The following is a 22,178-nucleotide window of genomic DNA, read 5'->3' as shown; positions in this document are numbered from 1 at the left end:
ACTTCTATTGTAAGTGATTGAGATTCTCGATTTGTTGGGAATTTTTGGTCATATTTGTGGGACATGATGGACACAAAGTTGAAGAAGAGCACAACTTTTCATCCACAAACAAATGGACAAACCGAGGTGGTCAATCAAACAATTATTCATCTTCTTAGAGGATATTGTAGCAAACATCTGAAGTTGTGGGATGAACAGTTGTATTACATACAACATGCATACAACAGGGCAAATTATTCTTCCACAAACACATCGCCATTTGAGGCATGTTATGGGTACTTTCCAAGATCGCCATTGGAATTCATCTTTAAGAAATATGTCCCCATCGATGGTCACAGTGACACCGATAAGGCAAGGAAGTTCATAGAGAAAATTCAGTTGATACATCATACAGTGCAAGAACAACTTAAGAAAAGTCAAAGCAGCTATAAGGCAAGGCACGACAAACACCGGGTTGATCATAAATTTCAAGTTGTCGACGAAGTTTGGTTATATATTAGCAAAGAAAGACTTCAAGGGGAAGGTAAAAAGCTTAAGCCAATCCCTTATGGTCCTTTTAGAATTCTGGAAAAGATTGGTAACAATGCATTTAAGCTTGATTTGCCTCCTTATATGCAAATATACTTTGTTGTTAATGTTGAGAATTTGAGATTGTTTCAGCTTCCTTTGATTGATGATCAAGGAGAGAATGTTCAACTGCCATCAATAGATGATTTCTTGCCAGAATATCTAGAAGAGCTTCAGCAAGATCTCATACTTGACAAAATAACTAGGACTTTGAAGAGAGGGATGTCGAATACCTTAGAGTGGGACTCAAGGGACAAAAGCCTTCTCAAGCCAAATGGTTGCAGATCGAGAAGGTGAGGGAGTTGTACCTTCACCTTTTTGAACCATTGATAGTAAATTTTGGGGTCCAAAAGGCTTCTAGTGGGGAGGAATGATCAGGTGCTCAGTATTTAGCTCAAAAATAAAATCTATCAGAATGGCTCGAAACTTGAACGACTGCATTCGTCTCGAAAAAATGATCCTAATGCAACTCGTTTCGTCGAAAATTGAGTTCGTATACGAAAGTTATTGTGTTCTGATCGCTTTGGTAAACATAGGAAATCTACAAAAAAAATGCCCAGTCGCTGCATAGTTAGCAGTTCGTACTGCTGATGTGGGAGGTGACTAGGCATGGTCAATGGCGAATCAGGGATGGACAAGTGGCAATGTTTGGTTGGTTTATACAGGGGTGTGTTGGCACATTCTTGGACCAATGGAAGAATGTCATGTGGCAAGCCCGGAGGCTGCCACGTGGCACCTCCCAAAGGTCGGGTTGGAGTCCTACACAGTGGAGCAAAATATATTGGCAGAAGTCGGGGTCGAACCCATGACCTTCCACACACAAACCATACGCCTTAAACGCTTACTCTACACCATGGTTCTTACCATGTTATATCTCTACAACAAGTTAAAGAGTAAAGGTTTATGGGTTGGTTGTTAGGGGAGGGCTAGCCCGCATGCCAGCCCTCCCCCCATGTGAACGCAACATAACAAACCGCAACGGTTACGGTTATGAACTGATGGCTATCCAAACCAAAGCTCTGATGGTTCCGCATGTGAACACTGACACCGCGACATCAAACGGTCAACTCCGACGGTTTCGGCCACAATAGTTAATGTGACGGTTATCGCATGTGAACAACCCATTAAACCACCGGAAGTTAAGATTGCAGTTCATATGAGAAAGTTATTGTGTTCTGATCGCCTTGCTAAACAAAGGAAATTTGCAAAAAAAATGCCTAGTCACTGCACAGTCAGCAGTCCATACCGCTGACGTGGCAGGTGACTAAGCATGGTCAATGGCGAATCAGGGATGGACAAGTGGCAATGTTTGGTTGTTTTGTACAGAGGTGTGTTGGCACATCTTATAGGTTCATTCTTAGACCAATGGAATAATTCTACGTGGCAAGCTTGGAGGCTGCCACGTGGCACCTCCCAAAGGTCGGGTTGGAGGTCTACACAATGGAGCAAAAAATATTGGCGGAAGTCAGGGTCGAACCCACGACCTTCCACACACAAACCATACGCCTTAACCGCTTACTCTACACCATGTTTCTTACCATGCTATATCTCTACAACAAGTTAAACTGTACAGGTTTATGGGTTGGTGGTTAGGGGAGGGCCAACCCGCATGCCATCCCTCCCCCCATGTGAACGCAACACAACAAAGCGCAACATTTACGGTTATGAATTGATGGCTATCCTAACCAAAGCTCTGAAGGTTCCACGTGAATGTTGACACCGCAACATCAAACGGTCAGCTCCGACGATTCCGACCACAATAGCTAATTCGACGTTATTGCATGTGAACAACCCATTCAACCGCTGGAAGTTAAGACTGCAGTTTGCGTTAATTACATGATTAAATTAATTAATCTGAGTTTAAAATAGTTAAGCGCAATTTAAATCTGAGTTTAATCTGACGCCGAATTTGGCGGTGACCCCAAATTCGGGCCTGCCTCCAAAATTAGCGCGCTAACTGGAGTCATTCCAGATTTAGCGGAGCTTTTATAGGAAAACACTGACTGAGCCATAGAGAAGTCAAATTTCGACAAAATTGAGCTCATAAAGAGGTGTTCTTGGCTAATTTGGACATTTTAAACACATTGGTGCAGGTATCAAGAGCCATAGATCTTTGTAAAACAAAATTTTGCCACATTGAGCTAATACAAAGGCCCAAGCCATGGAAGCTAGACCAAGGAGATGTAGCCCAAGAGGGGTGAACTCCTTCATCAAAACATTGTGTTAAAGTGTCTCTTTGATGGTTTTCTGTACTTTGAATGTCTATTGTTCAGTATTTGTTTTTGAAGCTATTTTGCTCATGAATTTCACTTTAAACTTAAGGAAATTTACATGTTTACTTGCACAAATAACTAAGGAAACCTTATCACAAGAAGTAATAAGCAAGTACATGTTTATAAATTTGTAATTGTTATTAGCATAGAAAAACTAATCATACCAGAACATATCATAAGGGTTACTTTTCAAGACTTTCGTCCTTCACAAAAATGCTCCTTATGTGCTCGCTTTGCTACAGTAGATATGCGACCTTGATCTAGTGATTAAGGGCTACTGTAGGAGCCAAAAGACTTCGATCTGCTTTCCAGAGAGTGCGATCATGAGAGTGATACTCCCTAATTAATTTTGTCTCTTGAAATTTCTCTTCAAATATACTTTTGATAAGACCTTTGACCTAATCTCTACAACTAGGGCTTGATATCATACACACAAAAAATGTTCTTTATGTCTCAACAAAATAGGCCTAAGGTAATTGACTTCCTAGAGATGGAATGATGCCAAAATTGATCTTCTTTCTACCCCTCGTTCACAACCTTAGCTATGATTCCATGATGAAAAATCTAAGGTAGATGATCTGAAATGTGACCATATACTAAAAACTGATGTAGAATTGATTAGCCATTAATTAGTTTTAATGTTAACTGAAAGCACGGAAATCGAGGAAAACTGTTGGAGTAGAACACTTTACGACAGCTGATAAACCATAATTAAGATACAAAACAAAAGTGTAAATAGTGAAAACACAAATATACCAGACAAAAAGATTGATTACGGAGTTCTTCCTTGATGGACTACGTCTCTGGGTCCGCTTTCAAGATGCGCAACCGTTTTTATTAGGAATGAGAAGGAAGAAGTCGATTACATAGTGATTTGGACAGACTGAACTTGCACACAGGGAATTATTAACTCTATCATCAGATAGCTCTCTAAACCAACTTTCCAACGTCGCTTACAGTTTCCAAATCCGACTCCTGATGCTCCCAAAACCCTGAAAACAAAATCAACCTCTAACCTCCAGAACCTGCATACAAAAGTTGAAAACCACTCTCCTTTCTTTCAAAGGACAAATATACCTTTTATAAGCCTATGGATACATCCTAACCTCTGTTGACCACCTTTAGAATGAATGAGCTGACTTGAAGGTACAACTTAGGGTTTATGGTTGAGTTTGTTTGACACCTTGGGTTTATTTCCCATGGTCCTCGTATTAATTTAAACAAATTAACACATAAAAACCCAAAATAACTTTGGATTAACTCTAAAACCGTTAGCTGTCAGGATAAACCGGGCGGAGGTTGATGACTTGCCATGTGAACGGTTGTAGTGTAACTATTTGTGGCCACTTGCTATGTTTCACCCCCACAGTTTTGGCTAACCATGCAATCTGTTGATTCCATCTGACAGCTGCCTCCAACCGTTACAGCTAACCTCCGAACACTGTGACATTTACCTGGAGGCTTATCATAGCGCACTCACATGACAATAGTTATGGTTCATTCCCTGCCCGGTTAGACTTCAACACACTGAACCTTGACGGTTAATCCTTGTTCGCTCACATGAGCGCAGTTCTGATGCGGTTGATACTCTGTGGTTAGGACCTGTCATGAAGTTTTATGTAATGTTTTTACATTGTTTATAAAGGCCGAGACTTGGTTTTTTTAAATACATTTGATTTGTAAAGGGTGGAAATGTATTAGTTTGAGGGTTATAGTAGCATAGGATTACTACATGGTTTTGATTAGGGTTTTAGGCATAGGTCTAGGACTTAATACATAGATTTAGCATAGGATTTAGGGTTGGTACATAGATTAGGATTTATTTTAAAAACCCATGTGTACAATTTTGTCACAATGCGACATTCGCGAAATTAATCAGATGATGACAATAAACCCATGTCGAATGTCAACAAATGACGATATCGATCCTCTGCCACGATGACAACTCATGCACATTGTTGACTCCAGCTGTCTTTACAACGACAACTCGTACGATGAATCTATGCCATGGACGACACCTATGTCGACACCAATCCTGCTTTAAACAAAGTCTTTTGGTAGAAATCACATGAGAGAATTTTTTTGGCCGACGTGTTTCAAACCAACAAGTGTGGTTCATCATTAGGACCAGATGAAGAGGCAGACCATGGCAAAGGCTTAAATAGAGAGCAATGTAGAGACATAATTTCAAGTAACGACTATATTTGAACAATTTTGTTTCAATTATAATATTAGTTTATTAATATATTAAAAACAAATATTATTAATTGTCGAACGACAAAATACATCGCGTCAACCAAAACCCTGGGGAACTGTCGATGAACATAAATCGACAACCAGGCACTAAACCCATATCAACTGAATGCCATGAAACCATAACATTACCTGAACAACCTAATCCACAACCAACACTGTCAATCTGTCGAAGCTGAACTAAAGCGACAAAAACACTGAACGATACCCATGAAACACTGATGACAACACTTTGAACACCTGTGCAATTGGATTGACGGATCCTCCTGGATCATTCCTCTCCACTTGAAAGCTTTTGGACCACAAAAGTTTGACTAATCAATTAGTCGATGAGGGTAGAACTCCCTCTCTTTCCACCTTGACATAACGATGTACCAATACATTCGATCAATCACCTGCATGTGATGACCCTGATGATGCTGACCATGATACCTTTTGATTCAATGACCTGTTTCTTCCATCTGCAGTATGAACAACTTGAATCGATGGGTAAACAACCTATTATCAACATGGCAATTGAACTCTTTCCACGAAGAATCATGAGTTAGTGATTCAAAAACATCTTTGGGTATTAACAATCTACTTTATGGAATAACTGAAATATTCAAAGACTCCTTTGATTTTGAATTCATATCAATTACTTGACTTGATTTAATTTCTTGTTGATTGATTACTAAGTGAACTTGCTGCATAAAACTCATCCAGCTGTGATGTAAAGACTGCTGCAACTTAGTTTGACTTTGAAAGTATCTAAGTAATTGTTGATTTACTTGAATCACTACTTCTTCATCTATTAACTGATATCTCCATTGACTTACACTTTCACTTAATGCATTAGTTTTCAAATCATGATAAGGAAACTTTAGATCTGCTTTCGAAAATGCTTTGTCATGAAAACTTATAGACTTCCTCTCCACTTGAAAAGAGGCTTCATTACTTTTTAAAGCATGAAATGATGATGCATTACCAAAGAAATGTAACACTGGCTTTCCCCAACACTGACCTACACCCCTGAAACTGAAAATAAACATACCATCTAAAACAATTCTCTGATTAGAATCACATGTACCATTCCCTGCAATACACTGCTGATGATGATAGCTTGTAGAATTCAGTTGAATGAATGAATTGAAATTCATTCTGTCTTTTAGAAGATGTTCATAGGACATTAAATGTATCTCATGTTTCTTATCCTGTTTATGAATAATATTTCTTGGAAAAGAATTAACCACCTTGACCAGTTGATCTATAAACCAAATCTCGCATCTCAAACAATCATCCTTATGTTGTTCCTTAATAAACATGAGTACATATTTACTTGAACTTATTAACTGCTTTATTGGATTCGTAACAATTAAATCCAAGTTTGATTTTACTTTATGTGCCCTAACAATAAATTCAATCCCTTATTTCTTTAGGTGATATTTATGTTCTCTTCTGTCAAACACTGCATCTCTATCATAAAGATAAGAACTTCCTAAGACAACTCCACATATGTCTATTGGGACCACATCTAACTCCACTTCATCAATGTACTTAGATGTAATTGAAAATTTTAACAGAAACTTCTTCTTGACATGTATCTGAGTTGATTTATTAATCCAACCTAATGGGTATTGTCTTGGATGATTCTGTGTCTCAAATCCCAATTGATTAACTATATGTTCAGATATTAAATTTGCTTGCGATCCACTGTCAAACATTGTATCAATCTTTCTATGCTTAAAAGTTATCCTTATGTGGAAGAGTTCAACTCTTTTATCCTCATGTGGAGGATTTATGTTTGAAGAAGATACATTAGTTTTCGAACTTAAACCAATGTCAGAAGTTTTACCTGTCATAACCATGGCGGTTATCCTCCTTTGATCACCTGAATCTAAACCCAGATCTTGCTGGACTGCTGCAATGGCCTTCTTTTCATCCCTCGCCTTAAGGAACTTTTTGGGCTTAAGTTATGGATGAAGTTTCTAGCACTTTGATTCATCATGACCGCTTCTCTCACAATGAGAACAAGTAGGTCTTTCCTTCTGAACGATCGATGATTTCTTTCTCTTCGAAATGTTCTTCCCCTTACTGCCACTAGAATCTCTGGTTTCCAACTCTTTGGATGATTGAGATGAAAACTTGAATGGTTTGCCCCCTGATTCAATATGTATGACCTAAATACACACCTCGTCAAAATCATCAGGATTAAACATCAATAAAGTATCCTGCAAATATGAATGTAAACTGCCGAAGTATTTTAACAAAGTTTCACTTGTATCCAATGAAATACCAAGCGCCAATGCTTTCTTTCTGAACTCCTGAGTAAACTCCTGAACACTCTGCCCTTTACCTTGCCTCATATGCTGCCAATCAATAAAAACTTGTTGCATGTATCCTAAAGGATAGAACTATTTCCTAAGAGCTTTCAAAAACTTAGACCATGAAGAGATGACTTTTCCATTACGCTTTACATCTAGCTGAGTTTTGCTTTCCCACCAGATTAAAGTTGTTCCCCACATTATAAGTGTAGCTAATTGAATTTTAGTTTTATATCTAGAAATGTTATGAATACGACAATACACTTCCAACTGCTTTATCCAGTTATCTAACTTTTGAGGATTCATTTCTCCATCATAAACAGGTAACTCAAATTTAACATCAAGTTTCAAAAAAGATGATTTCTTAGGTTTCTTTTCCATTTCAAATTCTGCACTGGAAGAAGAAGAAGAAGAAGAAGAGGATGATGGAGATGATGGAGGTGAATGAGGTTTATCAGCCTTGCCTTGACCTTTTTCCTTCTTCGATGGTTTTGAAGAAGACGCTGCATCTCTCACCTTCTTGTCTTCATACAATTCTCCCAACATCTGTTGCATGGTTAAGAACACCTGTTGAAACTGTTCCTCACTCATATTTGTTTCAGTGTTTTCACTTGCATCAGGTCCTGACATGGTCGATTTCTGAACGACTTGTCGCTTTCCAATCTCTGGATCGATCTGCTCAAGGATTCCTTCTCCTCGTTGCGAATTAGACCTGGTTAAAATTTAATGGCACATTCTACAAATGAAACCTGCTCTGATACCAAATTAGGTGATCTGAAATCAGACCATATACTAAAAAATGATGTAGAATTGATTAGCCATTAATGAGTTTGAAAGTTAACTAAAAGCATGGAAATCGAGGAAAATTGTTGGAGCAGAACACTTTACGACAGCTGATAAACCATAATTAAGATGCAAAACATAAGTATAAACAACGAAAACACAGATATACCAGACAACAAGATTGATATGGAGTTCGTCCTTGATGGACTATGTCTCCAGGTCCACTTCCAAGATGGGCGACCGTTTTTATTAGGAATGAGAAGGAATAAGTCGATTACACAGTGATTTTGACATACTGAACTTGCACACAAGCAATTCTTAACTATGTCATGTTGAGCCTTGAAAATGTCATTCATTTCCATTACACTTTCACTATTATGTCCATTATATCACCTCCATTTCACTACTATGTCACCACATTCATCCCACTTTCATTATCATTGGGCCACCTTTATGTTTTTCCAATATTTATTATTTCTAAGCCTTTTAAGTGAATTTGTGGTTAAACATTAGAAAATAATGTGCATATGCTTATACCTAACAAATGGGTTGAGGTTATTGACATGTGTAGGTTGGAAGGAGACTTCTAGAAGACCCTTATGTGGCACCCCAAGGCCAAATTCGAATTTGAGTGGAAAGAATCATGGGATCATGAGGATATGTGTCACATCTCCTAATTGTATTGTAACTCTAAAAAGACATGTGTCTTATCAGTTCCTATTCTGATTAGGACTCTAGAGGTAGAGGGAGAGATTCATGGACTATCATTAATGAGATGGCTCTCATCTTTTTGTATAAATAGGAGATCTCTCTCCTTCATTTGTTAGTCCTTTTTAGTTTTTTTTAGTCTTTTAGTTTCTAGTTCTCAAGTTCGTAGTTCTTCCTTGGTGGCTTTTGAAAGCTTTTTTACTTTGTACTTTTGAAGAAATTGAATAAAGCTTTGATGCTCTCAACATGGAAGGAGATGTGAAGTAGATGTCATGGAGCATATTAGGATGTAAGGTAGAGTAGATTTCATTTTGTAAATATTGCTTTGTAGAATGTAAGGTAGATTAGATTTTTCATTCATGCAATTTTAATTCATGCAAGTGTGTTTAATTTTGCTTTGATTTCATGACTCGTGGCATGTGTGGTCATCTTGTCTATGTTGCTGACCTTTATTTTTCTGTAGTTTGATTTTCATTAGTATCATTTCTTTAACTTGCACTTTACTTTCTTCTCTTAGATATCAAGTTGTTCATCTATTGATGGTTCTTTTTCCATAATCAAATAACTTTATTGGAGCCAAAATATCACTTAGTACAGCTTGGTTTAGTTTGCTTTAAGACTCACATTGCTGACTTGTTCATAACTGTTCTCACATGATAAATCTAGCTGAAAGGCAAAAAGGTTAAGAAAATGTTAAAGTAGTGTGATTTGTCTCCTTTATGTAGTGTCACTTAGATTTCATTTTCATTTTAAATCAGCAGCAGAGATACTGGGCCAATGTCATTAGTCCTTTATTTGATGTCTTTATTTTCCTTTAAGCATTTGATTTCATAGGTGGTAGGGGGTCCCTGCCTTGTATAGTTGTCATTTTATTTTTGCATTTTATTTCACCATGTATATTAGCTGTACATAAATTGCTTTCAAGTTGATTGTAGATTAGTGATGCACATAGCCTTTTAATGAACTAATGACGTGATAGAATCATCTTGTCCTTTTGCTGAAGCAGCAAGGATACTGGGTCTCATAGTCATTCTCTCATTATTTGATTATTGCATTTTATTTCGATTGAACTAGTTGCATTAAACACTTTAGAAAAGCAACAAGAACAAAACCCCAAAAACAACATAAACTATAAAACAACGAAGTAAGAGAAAGGTTAACTGAGCACATATAGTGCACCACACTTCATCAGTTTACGATACCCGGATTGATAATTTATGTAGAGCAATTTAAGACGTTAAATTGACTAGACATTTTGGCGCCGTTGCCGAGGAAGTGTAATTAGGAGACCTTATTTCTTACATCTGAAAAAAAAAAAAAAAGGTTAATAATTCTTGAGTATGCTCTCCTCTTGCACTTTGTGTGATCTAGAGGATTAGAAAAAGGATTGTTAAGTAAAAAAGAAAAATAATAATTCTTGAGTATGCTCTCCTCCTGCACTTTCTGTGATCTGGAGGATCAGAAAAAGAATTGTTAAGAAAAAAATAGGAGACAAAATAAACTTCATCACTTCAATTGATTCAAGAAAAAAAAAAAAAAAAAAAAGAAGAGAAAAAATAAACTTCATTTCATTTCCATTTTCACTCCATGCCATCCATTTCATCAATAAAAGTTATTTCCCCATGATCATTTCCATTAAGATTGCCTAACTATCTCTATTTAGTTGAGTGGTTGTTGTGCCAAGTTTCCGCAGCTGACACTGGTTTCCGCAACTGTCACTCAGTTTCCGCAGCCACCACTTTGTTTTTCAAATTTACAGTCAAGATGTTAGTGCAATAAAATGAAAATGCATGGATGACTAAGCAATATAAAAATTCACAATTTCAGGAAAAAAAAATCTATGGCTATCTCCATTCCTAGTTTTCGCTGTGGCTTCGTGACTCTTCAAATAGTGTGTTCTTTATTGATGTGTCTTTCCTGTGGTTGGATTGGAATTTCTTGTCTCCCACATAGATCTTTGATAAGGATCAACAGTGTGAAACTACCACCATCAAACAATGGCGTACTGTCTTACTTATGGTATTGATATAGTGTTTAACACATCCCTTGTAGTCCTGGTCATGAGATTATTGTAGGAAGCCGACAGTGAGGAAGATGATATTTAGCATCAGATTAATCAAATAATTCATCTTCAGCAAATAAGAGAAGAGGTTTCACTAAAATGTGCTCATAACCATTGCAACAATGGAATAGATAAGCACTTCATTTTCTGCAGTTAAAAACCACTGTCTCTCTATGCTCTAGGTCAACTCATATAAGTCATCTGTATGCGTCCTATCTAGATACCCTACCCTCTAAGATCATAGCAAATACTGTCTCTTCTTATTGGAATGATGTTCTCTGTCTCAAGGCAATAACTTCTAGCTGCACCGACAAGAGCTAATTGCTGCACTGAAAGGAGCTTCATTCTTTCATTCACGGGCAGACCAGAGCTTCATTCATGTTGACCAGAGGTTCACGCACTTAACTGAGTGTCCAATGAGTCTTTCCATGGACTAGACCTAATTCCTAATTGACAAGAACTTAATGCACTGCCTAGCTGCATCTACCTTCTAGCTAATACTTCCAACGGTAACTACGACTAGGTACTATCGGCAATGGAGAAAAGCCAATGACTAGGGACAATGATTGAACCTGTGTAATACACTTGCAAAACAGTAGATCAAGCAAGAAAAATGAATGCAAATTCATAAAAGGCAGAACAATGAGAACAGTAAAACTCAGAAAAACGTAAACACAGAAAAAATGTCAAACTTCAAACGTTCGATTTGCCCAAATGGAGATGAATTTCAAAAAACTAAAACATGGGTTTTTTTGCCAGGTGGGTTAATTAGATAACCCAGAAACCGTTTGAAGAAATTTGTGGCGGTATGGGAGAAATCTTCAGCTCTTTGGAGCCTCTTTTTTTGCCGCCGCGTGAAAAAATTGAGTTATTAACTGACAGTTTGATGTATTCCGCGTGCCTGAAGAAGGGGAATTCAAATTTGATTCTATGCTGCCACCTCTACCACGTTGTCTGCCCATATGCCACCCATTGTAATTCATTTAAAACCGTAGCAGTTTCAATTGAACACGACTCCCCGTTAAACAACAGTTTCAATTGAACACGACTCTCTGTCGCTGCCACCCATCTGTACATGTTTTGTTACTGTCGGTTAAATTTTGGGAGAAAATCATGTTTGAAGAACTCAGGGAAATGAAGGATTCCCTCGCATTTCAGATTACTCGTCCTAAAAGTCCGGATCAGCATACACCACTTGTGTCAATTTCTTTATTGCATTCTGCGTTTATTGTGATTTAGGGGTGAAAATGTATGCTCCACGGTTGTGCTTCAAACCTTGATTACAGTCACCAATACGCCTTGCAATTCGATTATGGCCACTCCACTTGCCTCAAGAATCCCGTAATCAGCTTGTTTTTCCCTTGAATGTCCACACACAGTAAAATTTTCAGCCGGAGTTGAAAGCCGAGAATGGGAAAGCTTGGCAGAGCTGAACCGTGAATTGCATTAGTTAAGTTAATTGTCTTGAGGGGGCACTTACACTGTTTCAAAAGATTAACAGTCAGTAGCATTAATCATGGGAATAGTTTTCCATCTGCCATTGTAGTCTCTAGCAATACATAATTGTGTAAATTCCCATCATTTGCAATTGTGTTCTTGCTACTGCAGTGAGTTTTGAAGCAGAAGAAACATTACATTTTACAATCTTCACGTGTATGGACTTTGAGTCAAGCACAACATCCTTCAGGTTCACCACTTCTGCAATAAAAAAGGGTGGTTCCTTTGCTATTTCCATGGAAAAGGCTATCATATGGAAGATCAGTTCGTTTACACCTTAACTTTCTTTTGGCTGATGCTATAAACTATTAATGTCACACAGCGTTTCCGCAGCTGAAAACTGTTTCCGCAGCTCGCACCAGTTTCCGCAGCTGATCCCGGTTTCCGCAGCCAGCCCAAACTTTCCGCAGCTGTTTTGTTAAACTCTAGGTTGCAGGTGTCATCAAGCAAAACAAGTCACATGGGTAGCTGGGGGAATGTTGGTACATGGATGGTGTCCTATTCATTCGGTCAAATTTGATGAAAAAGACCTCGTTCAAAGGGAAGTCAAATTGTGTGTTATCACTAAGTCGCCACACTGAGTCGCCACACTGAGTCGCTGCATGTCAAGAAAAATAATAATTTTGAATCAATGAATTGAACAAGTTATTTTCTCACTTTTCTGAAGGTATTGATTAATTTTGGACTGATGATGAAAGATGAATGGCTAATTTTGTATTCAAGATTTTTAGCTACAGAACTGTGCACATTCCACAGCTAAAGTCCAATTCCGCAGCCAGAAAAACCTCATTGTTCAAATCAGCCTATCTTTCTCATACAAAATTAGATTTTGATGATTTAAGTACCATTGGAAAGATCTCAACAAGATCTATACAATGAGAAATATATCATTAGAGTTTGAAATGGCAAATAATGAAATAAATTGCTGAAAAGAAGCAACATCAACTTGAGGCACTAATTCCAAAACAGGTATAAATTCTTTTGATTTTTCCTTTGAGAACTTGTTTCATTAATACAAATTCTTAGTTTTGTGTGTAAATATCATAACTAGAGAGATTGATCACCTATCTCCTTTGATAATCTTACATTCCATTGCAGAAGAAGTATTAGTTTTTTTTGCAGGTTTCAGGAAGAAGGACAAATGACTACAAGAGAATGGTGTCTCTCTAAGAGACCAATTTGTTTCATAAGAGGATGATCAGCAACAAAGAGGAAATATGTTGATGCAAATTCAGATCCAAACACTTGAAAAACTTTCAGATACTATTGTCTCCATCACATCCATACTTCATAATAAACCATTCACCTTATTCCACTCTATACTTTCCACTTACATTCACATACACTTTCCATCTCTTTTTGTCCATTCATAACCCACAAATAAAAGCAAGAGGCTCATTCACATGCTTATTGCCCATTGTCATTTCTGTTCTCCATTGCCATTTTCCATTTTCATTTTCCATTCCTTGTCATTTTCATTCCGCAAATAAGCCTTGCTTCAATGCAAATGATTGAGTCCATAGTCCTTTGAGTCTAAGTTCTTTGTAAAAACACCTTGAGGCTTGCATGCCTTAATGGCAAGTCCTCATGCTGACAAACAAAGGGAATATATTAATGTCCCTTGTTCGTCAGATCTTCTAGGTGACTCGACTTCAGCAAATTCATTCGTACCTAGCAAGATGTGTTTGGGCATCTTGACTCTCATTGTCATCAATGGTGAGAGTTCTCGTGTTGACTAGTGGCATCCATTAATGGCCACTAAGCCAACAATTTCCTACTATGTTCGACATCAGAACATCTTTTCACATAGTAGGAATTGTGCCAATGAGTTTTGAAGACATGAAGACTATTATTTTCAGCATTTTGGAGCAGATTCAGCAAGTTTTAGTAGAAGCAATAAAAAGTCATCTTATCTCTCTATCCATGACTCCTCTTGTTCAGCCACTTGAAGAAGAATATGATCAGAAATTTTCAGCCACTACACATACAACTCATCCATTCCAAAGGGTAAGTGAAGGTACGACATTTTCTAACTTTTGACCCTAGAATTCCATAAAAAGCTAGAATGATAATTGTTGGAAAAACATTTCTCTTCCTCATTTCATAAAATTGCCAATACCATCAGTTGGGGGGGAATACATTCATATTCATATCTTGCCATGTCCATATCATATTCAGGAGCTCACATACTTCCAACATATATTAATTATTACATTGTTATTATGAGCATACAATGGTTTTTGAAAAAAGTGCTTAAAGGATCAATTGGATACAAACAAAATCATGGTTGTCACACAAGAACCAACCATCATGCAATCCAATAAAGATATACTTTGCAATAATAATCAAAATATCATTATGCAAAGTTCAAAGATCAAAATAGAAGGCAACAAAAAAAAAAATGGTTGTAACACAAGAACCAACCATGTTGCAATTCAAGTGAAACACTTTGCAGAAATATGAAGTTATCAAATGATATCATGTAAAGTTAAGCCAAAGCTCAAGGATCAAAAGAGTTAATGTAATATATATTGCATGAGGACATGCAATAGCTTCAGTTGGGGGGTATGTTGAGCCTTGAAAATGTCATTCATTTCCATTACACTTTCACTATTATGTCCATTATATCACCTCCATTTCACTACTATGTCACCACATTCATCCCACTTTCATTATCATTGGGCCACCTTTATGTTTTTCCAATATTTATTATTTCTAAGCCTTTTAAGTGAATTTGTGGTTAAACATTATAAAATAATGTGCATATACTTATACCTAACAAATGGGTTGAGGTTATTGACATGTGTAGGTTGAAAGGAGACTTCTAGAAGACCCTTATGTGGCACCCCAAGGCCAAATTCGAATTTGAGTGGAAAGAATCATGGGATCATGAGGATATGTGTCACATCTCCTAATTGTATTGTAACTCTAAAAAGACATGTGTCTTATCAGTTCCTATTTTGATTAGGACTCTAGAGGTAGAGGGAGAGATTCACGGACTATCATTAATGAGATGGCTCTCATCTTTTTGTATAAATAGGAGATCTCTCTCCTTCATTTGTTAGTCCTTTTTAGTTTTTTTTAGTCTTTTAGTTTCTAGTTCTCAAGTTTGTAGTTCTTCCTTGATGGCTTTTGAAAGCTTTTGTACTTTGTACTTTTGAAGAAATTGAATAAAGCTTTGATGTTCTCAACATGGAAGGAGATGTGAAGTAGATGTCATGGAGCATATTAGGATGTAAGGTAGAGTAGATTTCATTTTGTAAATATTGCTTTGTAGAATGTAAGGTAGATTAGATTTTTCATTCATGCAAGTGTGTTTAATTTTGCTTTGATTTCATGACTAGTGGCATGTGTGATCATCTTGTCTATGTTGCTGACCTTTATTTTTCTGTAGTTTGATTTTCATTAGTATCATTTCTTTAACTTGCACTTTACTTTCTGCTCTTAGATATCAAGTTGTTCATCTATTGATGGTTCTTTTTCCATAATCAAATAACTTTATTGGAGCCAAAATATCACTTAGTACAGCTTGGTTTAGTTTGCTTTAAGACTCACATTGCTGACTTGTTCATAACTGTTCTCACATGATAAATCTAGCTGAAAGGCAAAAAGGTTAAGAAAAGGTTAAAGTAGTGTGATTTGTCTCCTTTATGTAGTGTCACTTAGATTTCATTTTCATTTTAAATCAGCAGCAGAGATATTGGGCCAAAGTCATTAGTCCTTTATTTGATGTCTTTATTTTCCTTTAAGCATTTGATTTCATAGGTGGTAGGGGGCCCCTGCCTTGTATAGCTGTCATTTTATTTTTGCATTTTATTTCACCATGTATATTAGCTGTACATAAATTGCTTTCAAGTTGATTGTAGATTAGTGATGCACATAGCCTTTTAATGAACTAATGACGTGATAGAATCATCTTGTCCTTTTGCTGAAGCAGCAAGGATACTGGGTCTCATAGTCATTCTCTCATTATTTGATTATTGCATTTTATTTCGATTGAACTAGTTGCATTAAACACTTTAGAAAAGCAATAAGAACAAAACCCCAAAAACAACATAAACTATAAAACAACGAAGTAAGAGAAAGGTTAACTAAGCACATATAGTGCACCACACTTCATCAGTTTACGATACCTGGATTGATAATTTATGTAGAGCAATTTAAGACGTTAAATTGACTAGACATGTCATTAGATAGCTCTCTGAACGAGCTTTCCAACGCCGCTTACAGTTTCCAAATCTGACTCCCGATGCTCCCGAAACACTGAAAACAAAATCAGCCTCTAACCTCTAGAACCTGCATACAAAAGTTGAAAACCACTCTCCTTTCTTTCAAAGGATGAATCTGCCTTCTACAAGCCTGTGGATACATCTTAACCTCTGCTGCCCACCTTTAGAATGAATGAGCTGACTTGAAGGTACAGCTTAGGGTTTATGGTTGAGTTTGTTTGACACCTTGGGTTTAGTTCCCATGGTCCTCGTATTAATTTAAACAAATTAACACATAAAAACCCAAGATATCTTTGGATAAACTCTAAAACCATTAGCTGTCAGGATAAACCGGGTGGAGGTTGATGACTTGGCATGTGGATGGTTGTAGTGTAACTGTTTGCGGCCACCTGTAATGTTTTACCCCCGCAGTTTCGACTAACCGTGCGGTCTGTTGGTTCCATGTGACAGCTACCTCCGACCGTTACGGCTAACCTCTGAACACCGTGAAATTTACCTGCTGGCTTATCATAACACGCTCACATGAGAAAAGTTATGGTTCATTCCCCGTGCAGTCAGACTTCAACACACTCAACCTTGACAGTTAATCCTTGTTCGCTCACATGAGCGTAGTTCCAATGCGGTTGATACTCCGCAGTTAGGACCTGTCATGAAATTTTATGTAATGTTTTTACATTGTTTATAAAGGTTGAGACTTGGTTTTTGTTAATACATTTGATTTGTAAGGGGTGGAAATGTATTAGTTTGAGGGTTAGAGTAGCATAGGATTACTACATGGTTTTGATTAGGGTTTTAGGCATAGGTCTAGGATTTAATACATAGATTTAGCATAGGATTTAGGGTTGGTACATAGATTAGGATTTATTTTAAAAACCCATGTGTACAATTTTGTCACAATGCAATGTTCATGAAATTCATCACATGATGACAATAAACCCATGCCGAATGTCGACAAACGATGATATCGATCCTCTGCCACGACGATAACCCATGCACATCGTTGACTCTAGCTGTCTTTGTAACGACAACTCGAACGATGAATCTATGCCATCGATGACATCTATGTCGAAACCAATCCTGCTTGTTGAGCGACAGAATACATCGCATCGACCAAAACCTTGGGGAACTGTCGATGAACATAAGTCGACAACCACGCGCTAAACCCATATCAACAGAATGCCACGAAACCATAACATTACCTAAACAACCTGATCCACAACCAACACTGTCGATCTGTCGAAGCTGAACTGAAGCGACGACGACACTGAACGATACCCATGAAACATTCATGACGACACTTTGAACACCTGTGCAATTGGATCGACGGATCCTCCTAGTTCAGTAGACAATGAGGGTGTTTATTGAATTGATTTCTCTGCAGTTCTTGACATTTTCTTATGGGCTATATTAGAGCATTAGCATTATTATTTAGTTATGTTCATCATCAAGACAAATTCCAATAAGAATATCACAATGCAAACACAAGAACACTAGATGTAGGCTGCTATACAGGGCCAAATCCTCTCCTAAAGATGAAAATCCACAAAAAAATCTTCTTATAAAATTTCAATGAAGACTTCCAATACTTTGACCTTGACCCAATACAAAACCTTCCAAGAGATGAGCCAGCCAAACCCCAAATTAAAACTTTGCAAAATCTGGACTAAGGAAACCTTAGTTCACCCAAGGAACTTGTATGTGTGAGTAGGTAGAGACAGAAATCAACTTATTTTCCTCCTTCATTGACATCCACATAAATTCGCTTCTCTTTCTCTTCTGCACTGGATCAGACCACCTTATCTTCTTCGCTAGGATTAGGGATATATCTTGATGGATGTGTATATCAAATGAGAGGAGGCTTCTATTTATATAACCTTCCTTGAGGCCTCTTTAGGGCGACTTGAGGAAGGTTGGCCAACCCATATCTTGGAGGCTTCTAGACACAAGGAATTACAATAATATTTTTTCTTCTTTGTTACATGGGCCCTCCAAGGGATAGACCATCATTACCCTGACTCTTGATTTGACAATAAGACCCCTAGAGCACTCAATGGGTGCTTTGACCTAGGACCACAACACAATGGGTAAGAAACCCATTTCAATAAAATAAGCTTCTCTTTTTATAATTTTTTTTTGACAAGTGCATCAACAATTACATCAAGTCATGACTCAAGTACAAATTATGAAGACCGACACTAGTCACATTTCAACAACATGTGGGCTAATTTGGCTTGTTTTGTCATTAGCTAATGGATTGGTGTTGACTTAGGGGGTCCTGAACCAGGTTCAATGTTAGTTGCGCCAACCAACAAATCCCTACACTACTGGCCCTTTCAGAAACAACCTGCGTAGCGTAGGCTGCAGTCTCACCCAAAGCAGTATGGGTAGATGTTGGAACCAAGTTTCCGCATTCAGAGATCAGTGTGATGTCTTTTAGCACCCTAGATTTGCCTTCACGCAGATCTATAAGCCGCTAGGGCTCGATACTATAACTCTGTTAAAAAATCCTTCGGATCTTCGTGAAGATCTATGATTGGTCTTTGGGGACCCTTAATAGTTAATCTATCAACTTACGTGCATCAGAAAGCAATCCTAATTTACGATTCGCTCAGATATACTTAAGTTATTCATAAACATTAGAGAATGCATCAGAGTCTTCATGAAATTAAATAAACATGCTTGCGTACATCATTTAACAGTTATTCAACAGATTCGTGCAACATTAGATCATTATTCCATAAACATATTATTCATCAACATCATATTTCATAAACAAAAGTAATCAAAGATAAAATAAATATACACAATAATTCTTCACTAACTTTCTTTATTGATCTTCAGTTCGGATTTACAGACTCAAAATTACCTTGCGCACTAAGCTGCAGAGCCTTTCTTCTCCTATATGACCCACTTCTTTGTGATGTCCCTTCTCTTCTATTGACCCATTACATCCATATCTCACATAACATGCCTTCGAATCTCTAAGACACACATATTTATCGCATTTTTCATACAATCCCATGGTTCGTGGACCATGGGTGGGTCTCAAAACCGACTCAAACTTTACATAAACAAGGGGCTAAAACCCCTTTGAATCCTACTCATCTGGGCGCTACACATCCACAAATTCCGGAGACTTTACATTACTTAACAAAATATATCAAAACTTGGGTTATTTTAACCCCAAAACTAACCCAGGGAACCCCATCCCAACAGGCCCCCAACACAAAGATTGTGACTCGCCCTCAAGTCACTCGGCTAGCGTTGTGATCTTACTACGAAGACCCCCCAGCTTCACTTGAATTACAACAACTTCGGCAGCACTCTGCATGGCTGCCTGTTGAACTTCATCAACCAATTTTTTCGTGGTTGGTCCTTCGACGGCCAACCTCATCGTTGTTGTGTCTGCTACAACCCTTTTAGCTTATCCTGGATAATGGTCGTGACTTGATAAGCTTATTTCAACCATGGTTGTAGCCTGGCCTTTAGCAAGGCCTCTTTTTTATGTGCTTCCTCCACCTGTGCGAGCAGTTGCTTCCCTTCCTGCAATTTGGTTAGGCGTTGCGCTGGTGCTATGGAGCGCGTCATTGCCCTAACTTCATTGTACTACCACTACAGCTCCCTGACCTCTATATTCAGTGTCTGCAGGTTTGGATCCTCCTGTAGATTAGTCACCAACTCCATTTCTTGCTCAAACAATGTCGTGCAGTCAACGACTGTGGCATCTAAGGCAGCCATCTCTATCTTTATAATAGCTCAGCGCTACTCCCGAACCTTAGGCGAAGTAGTGGGCTACAAATTTAACTGCAAATCCGTGGTCTTCATATTGAGTTCAAACTAAACTCCACCAACCTTGGCTTTGGCTTTGCGCACACCAGCAACTAGTTTTCTGATCTTTGCTTTTGGCTGTGCATCATCGGGGATATGAAGCTCAGGCATTGTCCTACATGCCTCCACTACAGTTGATTATGAGCGTGAACTATGAGCCTATGGCGTCTCCTTCTCCTTCAAAACTTGTGTCTTTTCAGCGAACAACTGTTGATTATTGACTTTGATTTCACGGATAGCACTTAGTGCTTGTTGTTCCCTGATGCGAAACTCTTCCACAACTCCCTGTAGTAATGCATGCAGTGACTCGAGTGATATCGTGGCAGGATTTAGGCCCATTTTTGTGACCTTGTCAAGTAGGGCACGCTGTTCCTCAGTTTTGGCACGGACTGAACCTTCAAGCAAGGGGAAGACTCACACATCCTGCGGCCAGGCCATCTCCGCGACTGTACTATTACCCCACACCAAACTGCCTTGTGCGCCGCTCACCTTCCTGACATCTTCATGGATCTTGGTTGCTTGGAGTTGCAACTCTCGGAGATCCTTTTGAACTCCTCCCAATGTTTGCGTATACTGTTGTTCCCATTACTGCAGTACTTCTGTTGCGGCATCCCTGAATTTATCACCGATCTCATCACAATCACTTTCTGTGAGCACCATGGGATCAACCTGTGTTTTCTGAGCTTTCTCCTTTTTTCGCGATCCACCTTGTTGCTCTAGTTCATCCCTTTTCAAAATGAAGGGGGTGCGCTGCCCTTCCTCGCCTATACGGCCTTGTCCTATAAGCTCTTATGTTTCTGTTTCTGTTTCCGTTGAAGGTGACTTGTCACCTTTTTGGATCTCGCGCTGCTCCTGCTCTGCCTTCTCTTTGGCAGCACGTTCCTTCTCAACACGATCCTTCTCTGTAACGCCCTTCTTTTTCTGCTTGTCCAGGTTCCGCGCAGCCTGCTTAGCTACCTCTTTCCTGTTCTTCGCGGTAACGCTCTCTGCACCCGTGCTTGGGCCAGCAGTGAGATCTGAAGGGGCGCGCCATTCTGCGGGCCATCTTGCTACCACATCTTGTACATCCATTTATGTTACAAAATATGGCAAGTCAGGCCACTTATGCGCTGGATCCTTCCGTGCCTGGATATACACACTGTGGAAGTGAGCCTTAAATGTTGCGTAGGCTGACAGTTGCATGTACAATGTTGGGGACAACCTTGGACACTAGTTAACAGTCATGTGGAGACTTGCTTCCATAAGGACCCAAAATATTTTTGTCTCTATGATCTGCACAGGGTCCTTTGTAGCCCATAAGGAAGCGAATTGTGCAGCCTCCAGCAATCCTTCCTCAAGTGAAGGAAATTGGTTGTCCTTCGACAATTCCCAGACAACAAGCATAATGGATATCAACAACCAAGAATAGTGAAACGACTTGGTTTCATCATGTACCTCTTGATAGTTCGCAAGGAACTCCTGATAGAAGTATCTGGACCAATTGAATTGCACGACCTTCACGCACTGTGTAGCTAGGGACACTATGGGCGTCATAACTTCATCGGTGCAACATTTCCTCATCACCTTTCCTGCTAAAATTTGGGTGGCTAATTGGACTGCTGGGTCTGTGATAAACAGGATAGAATACCCTCGTGACTTCTTCACAAGGCCATAATCTCTCTTTATTCTTTCTACA

Source organism: Pinus tabuliformis, chromosome X (assembly GCF_031772625.1).
Source record: "Pinus tabuliformis cultivar Carrire ecotype Pingquan chromosome X, CPIR1, whole genome shotgun sequence".
Taxonomy (NCBI): domain Eukaryota; kingdom Viridiplantae; phylum Streptophyta; class Pinopsida; order Pinales; family Pinaceae; genus Pinus; species Pinus tabuliformis.
The sequence above is the reverse complement of the archived record's forward strand: the minus strand, read 5'-3'. Positions refer to the sequence as shown.